Here is a 10711-nt window from a genome sequence, read left to right on the forward strand (position 1 = left end):
ACCCCGGGAGCCTAAGAATCTGTTTGAAGCTTCTTAAGGGCTTTACATGCTTAGTTTGGGACCCCGGAGGCTACTGGAAGTACAAACATTGGTGGGGATTCCTGGATCAGTACAAGCATAAACCACCATAACAGGGAGCTCACCAAAGGTCCAACTTAAAGACTTTAACTAAAAGTGCTAGGTGGGAGACAACCCACCATGGATGGCCACCAAGAAGGGTAAAGAGAAAGCTACTCCCAAATCACCGGCAAGGAAAGGAACAAAAAGAGCCCCAGTTGAAGCAACCCGTCCACTTGTATACCTTAGCATGCACCGAGGACGGTGCAATCTTTAAGTGTGGGGAGGTCGATACCGATCTCTATGGGTTAGCTATTTTCTTCTTTTCAACACCATTGTTTTATTTTCTTTGTTTATTCATTATTGCATTGGCATATTTGATTGTATGTTTGTTTGATTTTATGCATTTAGTTACTACTTAGTTGAAGTAATATTTTCTTTTCAAGAAATTTTTATAGTATTTCACTAATTTAAATTGAAAAAAAATTTATGTGTTAAATTTGTTTGAAGTTGTATTTGGAACATGGTTTTTGAGCCAAAGAATACACAACCTGTGAGATTTTGAGCTTAATTGTACGGTTACATTATTTAACCATAATATTTTATTCTTGTGTGTTTTCTTCTCTATGATTGTAATCTTTGCTTTGTTCCATTTTATATGTCCATTGTTTAGTATATTTACATGATTGCATATGATTGAGGCCATTGTTTGATTTTAGCTCACTTATTCCAAATAAAGCCTACCTTCTACATCACCCTTGTTAACCCCCTTGAGCTTTTAAATTCTCCCTTGTTTTATAACCACATTACTAGTCTTAAGCAGAAAAATAAAATAAAAATCCCAAGTTGAATCCTTGGTTAGCTTAAGATAGAAATTATGTAATTGTTTAAGTGTGGGAAAACCTTATGGGAACATGGATGATAGAAACAAGGTAGAAAGTTGAAAAGAATAAAGATATCTCAAAATAAAAATTTTTGGGAAGCATGCTCACGTGAAATCAAAGTAATTAAATTACCATGTGCATATAAAAAAAATTTAGTATTTAAATAAAGGGGATACAAAAGAATTCCCCAAATGCAAAATAAAGCAATGCACATGGGACAAAATTCAAAAATAAGTTTGATACATGAGCATGTAATACAAAAGTGGGAAAAATTTGGGTAGCTAGGTAAAGAATTTTAAATTTTATAAAATATGTATATGTTAGGTGAGATCTTAGACTAATCAAGGATTCACTTTTTTAGCTCACTTAACCTTATACATACCTCCTTACCTTTACCTCAGCCCCATTACAACCTTGAAAAGACCTCATGATGTGTGCATGGGTATACTAAATATTTGATGATTGGTTAGATGAAAGACAAAGTTTAGAAAGCATGAGTAGGGGAGAATAGAGTGATTGACCCTAGACACTTGAGAGATTAGAGTGATATACACTACCAGTGAGGGTTCAGTGCTTGATTCTATGTTCCCTGCTTTTATGAGCTATCTTCTTACAAGTTTACTTGTCTTTCATTTTGTAATTTGAATTAGTGAAATTCGTAATGTTTAAGTATGGGGAGGTTGATAAACCACTATTTTATGATTTATATTGTATTTAATTGAGTGGTTTTATAAAGCTTTTCACCCACTTATTCATATGATTTGCATGATTTTACAATTCCTTCCTAGTTTAGTTCTATGATTGAAAACATGCTTCTTTGATCTTAATTTAGCTAATCTTAATCCTCTCTTATTACCATTCGATGCCTTGATCTGTGTGTTAAGTGTTTCAGGCTTCATAGGGCAGGAATGGCTTAGAGAATAAAGAGGAAGCGTGCAAAAATGGAAGGAACACAAGGAATTGAGGAGATGACCAGCGAGAAGTCACGCGGTCGCATGGCTCACGCGACCGCGCAAAATGGAAGAAATCAGAGTGACGCGTTCACGTGCCAGACGCTACCGCACGGATTGGAAGCTGCACGAACGACGCGAAAGCGTGGACGACGCGCACGCGTGGTATGAGAAATGCTAAGTGACGCGAACACGTGGACGACGCGGACGCGTGACGTGCGCGATCTGCAGAATTACAAAAGTCGCTGGCAGAGATTTTGGGCCGCATTTCAACCCAATTTTTGGCCCAGAAACATAAATTAAAGTCACGGAACATACAGAGACTCAAGAGGCTCTCATAATTCACTTTTCATAGTTTAGATGTAGTTTTTAGAGAGAGAGGTTCTCTCATCTCTCTTAGAATTTAGGATTAGAATTCCTCTTAAAGGATTTAGGATTTATTATTATTTCAACTTATAATTCTTCTGAGCTCCAGGTTTAATATTCCTTTATTTTGACTTCTCTTATTTTTAATTATATATGTTGCCAATTTGACTTAATGACATTCATATTATGATTTTCTTAATAAATATTATTTGAGGTATTTTCAGATCTATGATTTGTTTCTCTTAGTTATGATATAAATAATTTAGATTTTTCTACCTTTTGGCTCTGGTTGATTAATTGGTGACTCTTGAGTTATCAAACTCATTGTTGACCGAAAATTGGAATTCTTCAAGAATTAATTCGAGATCCAATAACTCTAAATTTTCCCAAGGAAAGACTGGGACTTGAGGATTCAAATTAATTCATTCACTTGACTTACCCTCATAGTTAGAGGTTAACAAAGTGGGAGAAAAATCCAATTCTCATCACAATTGATAAGGATAACTAGGATAGGACTTCCAGTTCTCATACCTTGCCAAGAGTTTATTTTACAATCATTTATTTAGATTACTTGTCATTTATCATATATGCTCCTCATTTTCAAAACACCCAATTTACAAAACCCATAACCAATAATAAGAACATACCTCCCTGCAATTCCTTGAGAAGATGACCCGAGGTTTAAATACTTCGGTTATCAATTTATTTAGGGGTTTGTTACTTGTGACAACCAAAACGTTTGTAAGAAAGGTTGATTGCTTGGTTTAGTAATTATACTTACAACGAGAGTTTACTATAACTTCTAAACCATCAATCTTCAGTTCTTTAGTGGTCCATCAGTGATCTTAAGGACATTAGCCTAGCCAGATGCATGCACAAGATCCTATTGGAGGATGACGCTAAGCCAGTGGTTCAACCACAGAGGCAGCTGAATCTAGCCATGAAGGAGGTGGTGCAGAAGGAGGTCACTAAGTTACTAGAGGCTGGGATTATTTATCCTATTTTTGATAGCCCCTGGGTAAGCCCTGTCCAAGTCGTCCCTAAGAAGGGTGGCATGGCAGTGGTTCATAATGAAAAAAATAAACTGGTTCCTACAAGGACAGTTACACGAAGTCTCAATACAGCTACCAGAAATGATAATTTTCCTTTACCATTCATAGACCAGATGCTAGAAAGACTAGCAGGTCATGAATACTACTGCTTCTTGGATGGATACTCAGGTTATAATCAAATTGCAGTAGATTCCCAGGATCAAGAGAAAACAGCATTCACATGTCCATCCGGAGTATTTGCATACAGAAGGATGCCATTTGGTCTGTGCAATGCACCTGCAACCTTTCAAAGGTGCATGCTCTCTATTTTCTCAGATATGGTGAAAAAATTTCTGGAAGTCTTCATGGATGACTTTTCAGTATTTGGAGACTCATTCAACTCCTGTCTTGACTATCTAGCACTTTTTCTAAAGAGGTGCCAAGAGACTAACCTGGTTTTAAACTGGGAGAAATGCCACTTTATGGTGACTGAAGGAATTATCCTAGGGCACAAAATTTTGAACAAGGTAATAGAGGTGGATCAAGCCAAGGTAGAGGTAATTGAAAAATTACCACCACCTGCCAATATTAATGCAATCAGAAGCTTTCTGGGGCATGCAGGATTCTATAGGAGGTTTATAAAAGATTTTTCAAAAATCACCAAACCTCTGAGTAATCTGATAGCTGCTGACACGCCATTTATCTTTGATAAGGAGTGTCTGCAGGCGTTTAAGACTCTGAAAGCTAAGCTGGTCACATCACCAGTCATCTTTGCACCAGACTGGACATTACCATTTGAACTAATGTGTGATGCCAGTGACCATGCCATTGGTGCAGTGTTGGACAAAGGCATGACAAGCTTCTGCACGTCATCTATTATGCCAGGCGTGTTTTAAATAATGCATAGAAGAACTACACAACTACAGAAAAAGAGTTACTTGCAGTGGTTTACGCCATTGACAAGTTTAGATCTTATTTAGTAGGATCAAAAGTGATTGTGTACACTGACCATGCTGCTCTTAAATATCTACTCACAAAGCAAAATTCAAAACCCAGCCTCATAAGATGGGTGTTGCTTTTATAAGAGTTTGATATAGAAATAAGAGACAAAAAAGGGATAGAGAACCAAGTAGCAGATCACCTATCCCGAATAGAACCAGTAGAAAGGGCATCCCTCCCTCTTACTGAGATCTCTGAAAACTTTCCGGATGAGCAACTCTTTGCCATCCAGGAAGTACCATGGTTTGCAGACATTGCATACTACAAGGCTGTGAGATTCATACCCAAAGAATATAGTAGGCAGCAATCAAAGAAATTAATCACAGATGCAAAGTACTATCTTTCGGATGAACCATATCTCTTTAAGAGATGTGCGGACGGAGTAATCCGTAGATGTGTGCCTGAAGAAGAAGCACAGAAGATCCTATGGCATTGCCATGGATCACAATATGGAAGGTATTTTGAAAGTGAGCGAATAACCACAAGAGTCCTCCAATGTGGCTTCTGTTGGCCTACTCTCCATAAAGACTCCCGAGAGTTTGTACTTAATTGTGACAGTTGCCAAAGATCTGGCAATCTGCCTCACAGTTTTGCCATGCCTCAACAAGGGATCTTGGATATTGAGTTATTTGATGTATGGGGTATTGACTTCATAGGGCCTTTCCCACCATCATACTCAAACACTTATATTCTGGTAGCAGTGGATTATGTATCCAAATGGGTGGAAGCTATTGCAACACCCACTAATAATACTAAGATAGTGCTGAAATTCCTCCAGAAACATATCTTCAGTAGATTTGGTATCCCTAGAGTACTAATCAGTGATGGGGGCACTCATTTCTGCAATAAACAGCTTTACTATGCTTTGATTCGATATTGAGTTAGCCACAGGGTGGCCACTTCATATCATCCACAGAAAAATGGGCAAGATGAAGTCTCTAATAGAGAACTTAAAAGAATCCTGGAACGGACTGTGATTAATCGAAGAAGGGATTGGGCAAGAAGCTTAGATGATGCTCTGTGCGCATACAGAACATCATTCAAGACTCCTATAGGAACTTTTCCATACCAGCTTGTGTATAGAAAAGCCTGTCACTTGCCAGTGGAACTGGAACATAAGGCCTACTGGGCAACCAGATTCCTAAACCTTGATGCCAAGTTAGCTGGAGAAAAACGATTGCTCCAGTTAAATGAGCTAGAGGAATTCAGACTCAATGCTTTCGAAGATACAAAAATTTACAAAGAGAAAGCAAAAAGATGGCATGATAAGAAACTGTCATCCAGGGTCTTTGAGCCAAGGCAGAACGTTCTGCTGTTTAATTCTAGGCTCAGATTATTCCCCGAGAAATGGAAATCCCGGTAGAGAGGTCCATATGTGATTACAAGTGTGTCACCATATGGATACGTAGAGCTTCAGGATAATGATTCTAACAAAAAGTTCATTGTTAATGGACAGAGAGTCAAACATTATCTTGAAAGTAATTTTGAGCAAGAATGCTCAAAAATGAGACTTGATTAAAGCTCAGTAATAGTCCAACTAAAGACAATAAAGAAGCGCTTGCTGGGAGGCAACCCAGCCATTTTGTTAATTAATTGAATTTTACAGGTTCATACTAATTATCTTCAAGGTAAAATAGCAATTGGATGAGTTCACAGAGTTACAGAAGGATTAAGAGGATAAAATAGCAAAAAGAAGCTTACTGGTGCGAAAAAGCCAGTAAGAGCTGCTTTGGGCATTAAACGCCCAGAAGAAGCATCTACTGGGCGTTTAACGCCAGTAGAGATAGCCATCTGGGTGTTAAACGCTAGAAAGAAGCAACTTCTGGGTGTTTAACGCCAGATTGGCAGCATCCTGGGCGTTCAGAAAAATGCCCAGTGATAAAAGATTTTTTTGGCGTTTAACACCAGCCAGATGCTACAGCTGGGCGTTAAACGCCCATGAGAAGCTACAAATGGGCGTTAAACGCCCAAAACATGCAGCGTTTGAGCGTTTAACGCCAGGATTGTGGGGAGGAGGTAAATTCGTTTTCACTTCAAATTTTTTCCATTTTTCATGTTTCAATTCATGATTTCTTGCATAAACATGTTACAAACTCTCATCTTTCAACTTCAACTCCAAAAATTTTTAATCCTAAACTTGTTTCTTAATTATTCTTTCAAATCTTTTCAAACTTTTTTAAAAACTCAATTATCTTTTTAAATTCTTTTCAAATCTTTTTAAATTCTTTTCAAATCTTTTTAAACTCATCATATATTCTTTTCAAATTTCAGATTTATCTTTTTCAAATATCTTTCATAACTTTTTAAATTTTAAATTATATCTTTTTCCTATCATACTTATCTTTTACAAATCATATCTTCTATCTTATCTTTTTCAAAATTTTCGAAAACCCACCCTTTCCCTTTAAATCCACATTCGGCCTCCCTCCTCTCCCCCACCATTCAAAATTGGCTCTCTTTCTATCCCTCTCCTTTCCTTTCTTTTGCTTGAGGACAAGCAAACCTCTAAGTTTGGTATGTTTATCCGTGATCACTAAACCAATACCCACTAAGATCATGGCTCCTAAGGGAAAAGAAACCACTCTAAGAGGCAAGAAAGAGAATATTCCAAAACCACTTTAGAATCAAGGGAAGTTCTTAACCAAAGAATATTCAGACCATTACTACAAAATAATGGGTCTAAGGTCAGTGATCCCAGAAGTTAAATTCAATATGAAAGAAGACGAATATCTGGAGATCCAAGAGCAAATTCAAAACAAGAGCTGAGAAATCCTAGCTAATCCTGAAACAAAGGTGGGAAAAAATATGGTTCAGGAATTCTACTCTAATCTGTGGCAAACAGACAAGCAGAAAATAGCTGGAACCGCCTTCTATGATTATCAGACCTTGGTCAGAGGGAAGATTGTTCACCTTCACCCAGACAAAATCAGGGAGATCTTTAAGCTACCACAGCTGAAAGATGACCCAGACTCCTTTAATAGGAGAATGATGAGAACAAATAAGGGCTTGGATGAAATTCTAGAGGACATATGCCTCCCTGGAACCAAGTGGATAACCAGCACCAAGGGTGTCCCAAATCAACTCAAGAGAGAAGATCTCAAACCAGTCGCCAGAGGCTGGCTGGACTTCATTGGGCGTTCTATACTGCCCACTAGCAACCGCTCTGAAGTCGCCATCAAAAGAGCAGTAATTATCCATTGCTTATGTTGGGAAAAGAAGTGGAAGTTCATCAGCTGATTTCTTGTGAACTTTACACAATTACAAACAAGAACTCCAAAGATGGCAAATTGGCTTATCCAAGCTTAATCTCTATGCTATGTAAAGATGCTAGGGTGAAGATGGGAGTAACTGAGCATATCTCAGTTGTGCGACCAATCACCAAAAAGTCAATGGAAGGACAACAAGTGCAGGACGACCCCATCAAGGGGAAAGCACAGGAGTTCCTCCTGGAAATCCCTCAAATTGAATACTGGGAGCACCTTGAAGCATCTGTCACCAAATTGCAAGAAGCTATGGAGCAACTAAAGGAAGAACAACAAAATCAAAATAGCATGCTTTGCAAACTGCTTAAGGAACAAGAAGAGCAAGGGCGTGAACTGAGGGAACTGAAGCGTCAGAAGCTGTCTCTTGAAGGGCCAAGCACCCCACAGATTAAAGGAGCATTCACCTCCCAAAATAAAGGTTGTTGAGTCCTAATCTTTGCCTTAACTTTATGATAATTGTTCTTATTAGGAATTTACCTTAGAAGTTATATATTAGTAGTAGTAATTAGTATATCTATTTTGATTTTATCTCCAATTAAGCTATAATTTATTTTTCTCATCATCATCAAGCATAAATAAAATAGTAGATTTTTAGAATAAAGAGCCAATATTTTTTTCGAATTTTTAATAAGGAAAATTCTAATTATTTAGATGTGGTGGCAATAGTTTTTGTCTTCTGAATGAATGCCTGAACAGTGCATATTTTTGATATTGAATTTTATGAATGTTAAAATTGTTGGCTCTTGAAAGAATGATGAACAAGAGAAATATTATTGTTGATCTGAAAAAATCATGAAATTGATTCTTGAAACAAGAAAAAGCAGTGAAAGAAAAAAGAGAAGAAGGAGCAGTAGAAAAAGCCAATAGCCCTTTAAACCAAAAGGCAAGGGTGAAAAGGATCCAAGGCTTTGAGCATCAATGGATAGGAGGGCCCAAGGAAAAAAATCCAGGCCTAAGTGGCTAAATCAAGCTGTCCCTAACCATGTGCTTGTGGCATGTTTGTCCAAGTGAAAAGCTTGAGACTGAGTGGTTAAAGTCGTGACCCAAGGCAAAAGAGTGTGCTTAAGAACTCTGGACACCTCTAATTGTGGACTTTAGCAAAGCTAAGTCACAATCTGAAAAGGTTCACCCAGTTATGTGTCTGTGGCATTTATGTATCCGGTGGTAATATTGGAAAACAAAGTGCTTAGGGCCACGGCCAAGACTCATAAAGTAGCTGTGTTCAAGAATCAACATACTAAACTAGGAGAATCAATAATACTATCTGAATTCTGAGTTCCTATGGATGCCAATCATTCTGAATTTCAAAGGATAAAGTGAGATGCCAAAACTGTTCAGAAACAAAAAGCTATTAGCCCCGCTCATCTAAATTAGAATATGAGCTTCACTTAAAACTCTGAGATATTATTGCTTCTTGATTTCTTTTTATCCTATTTTATTTATCTATTTGCTTGGGGACAAGCAACAGTTTAAGTTTGGTGTTGTGATGAGCGGATATTTTATACTCTTTTTGGGGGTAATTTCATATAGATTTTAGTATGTTTTAGTTAGTTTTTAGTATATTTTTATTAGTTTTTAGGAAAAATTCATATTTCTTGACTTTACTATGAGTTTGTGTGATTTTCTGTGATTTCAGATATTTTCTGGCTGAAATTGAGGGAGCTGAGCAAAAATCTGATTCAGGCTGAAAAAGGACTGCTGATGTTGTTGGATTCTGACCTCCCTGCACTCGGAATGGATATTTTGGACCTATAGGAGTCCAATTGGCACGCTCTTAATTGGGTTGGAAAGTAGACATCCAGGGCTTTCCAGCAATATATAATAGTTCATACTTTGCGTGAAGATAAATGACGTAAACTGGCGTTTAACGCCAGTTCCATGTTGCGTTCTGGCGTTGAACGCCAGAAACAGGTTGCAAGTTGGAGTTAAATGGCAGAAACAGGTTACAACCTGACGTTTAATTCCAGAAATAGCCCAGGCACATGAGAAGCTTAAGTCTCAGCCCCAGCACACACCAAATGGGCCCCAGAAGTGGATTTCTGCACTATCCATCTTAGTTTACTCATTTTCTTTAAACCTAGGTTACTAGTTTAGTATTTAAACAACTTTTAGAGACTTATTTTGTACCTCATGACATTTTTAGATCTGAACTTTGTACTTTTTGACGGCATGAGTCTTTAAACTCCATTGTTGGGGGTGAGGAGCTCTGCAGCGTCTCGATGAATTAATGCAATTATTTTTGTTTTCTATTCAAACACGCTTGTTCCTATCTAAGATGTTCATTTGCACTTCAATGTGAAGAAGGTGATAATCCGTGACACTCACCACCATTCTCAATCTATGAACGCGTGCCTGACAACCACTTCCGTTCTACCTTCGATTGAATGAATATCTCTTAGATTCCTTAATCAGAGTCTTCGTGGTATAAGCTAGAATCCATTGGCAGCATCCTTGAGAATCCAGAAAGTCTAAACCTTGTCTGTGGTATTCCGAGTTGGATTCAGGGATTGGATGACTGTGACGAGCTTTAAACTCGCGAGTGTTGGGCGTAGTGACAGACGCAAAAGGATCAATGGATCCTATTCCGACATGATCGAGAACCGACAGATGATTAGCCGTGCTGTGACAGAGCATTTGGACCATTTTCACTGAAAGAATGGGAAGATGGCATTGACAATGGTGACGCCTGGTGCATGAAATTGCCCTCGCACTTTTGCAACTCCGCACAACTAACCAGCAAGTGCACTGGGTCGTCCAAGTAATACCTTGCGTGAGCAAGGGTCGATCCCACAGAGATTGTCGGCTTGAAGCAAGCTATGGTTATCTTGTAAATCTTAGTCAGGATATCAGAAATTATCAGGATTGATTGTGAAAAAGAACAAAAGAACATGAAATGATTACTAGTTTTGCAGTAATGGAGAATAGGTTGAGGTTTTGGAGATGTTCCATCTTCTGAATCTCTGCTTTCCTACTGTCTTCATCTTCAAACACGCAAGACTCCTTCCATGGCAAGCTGTATGTAGGGTTTCACCGTTGTCAATGGCTACCTCCCATCCTCTCAGTGAAAATGTTCCTCTGCTCTGTCACAGCATGGCTAATCATCTGTCGGTTCTCAATCAGGCCGGAATAGAAGCCAGTGATTCTTTTGCGTCTGTCACTAA

This window comes from Arachis duranensis, chromosome 4, assembly GCF_000817695.3.
Source record: "Arachis duranensis cultivar V14167 chromosome 4, aradu.V14167.gnm2.J7QH, whole genome shotgun sequence".
NCBI classification, from domain to species: domain Eukaryota; kingdom Viridiplantae; phylum Streptophyta; class Magnoliopsida; order Fabales; family Fabaceae; genus Arachis; species Arachis duranensis.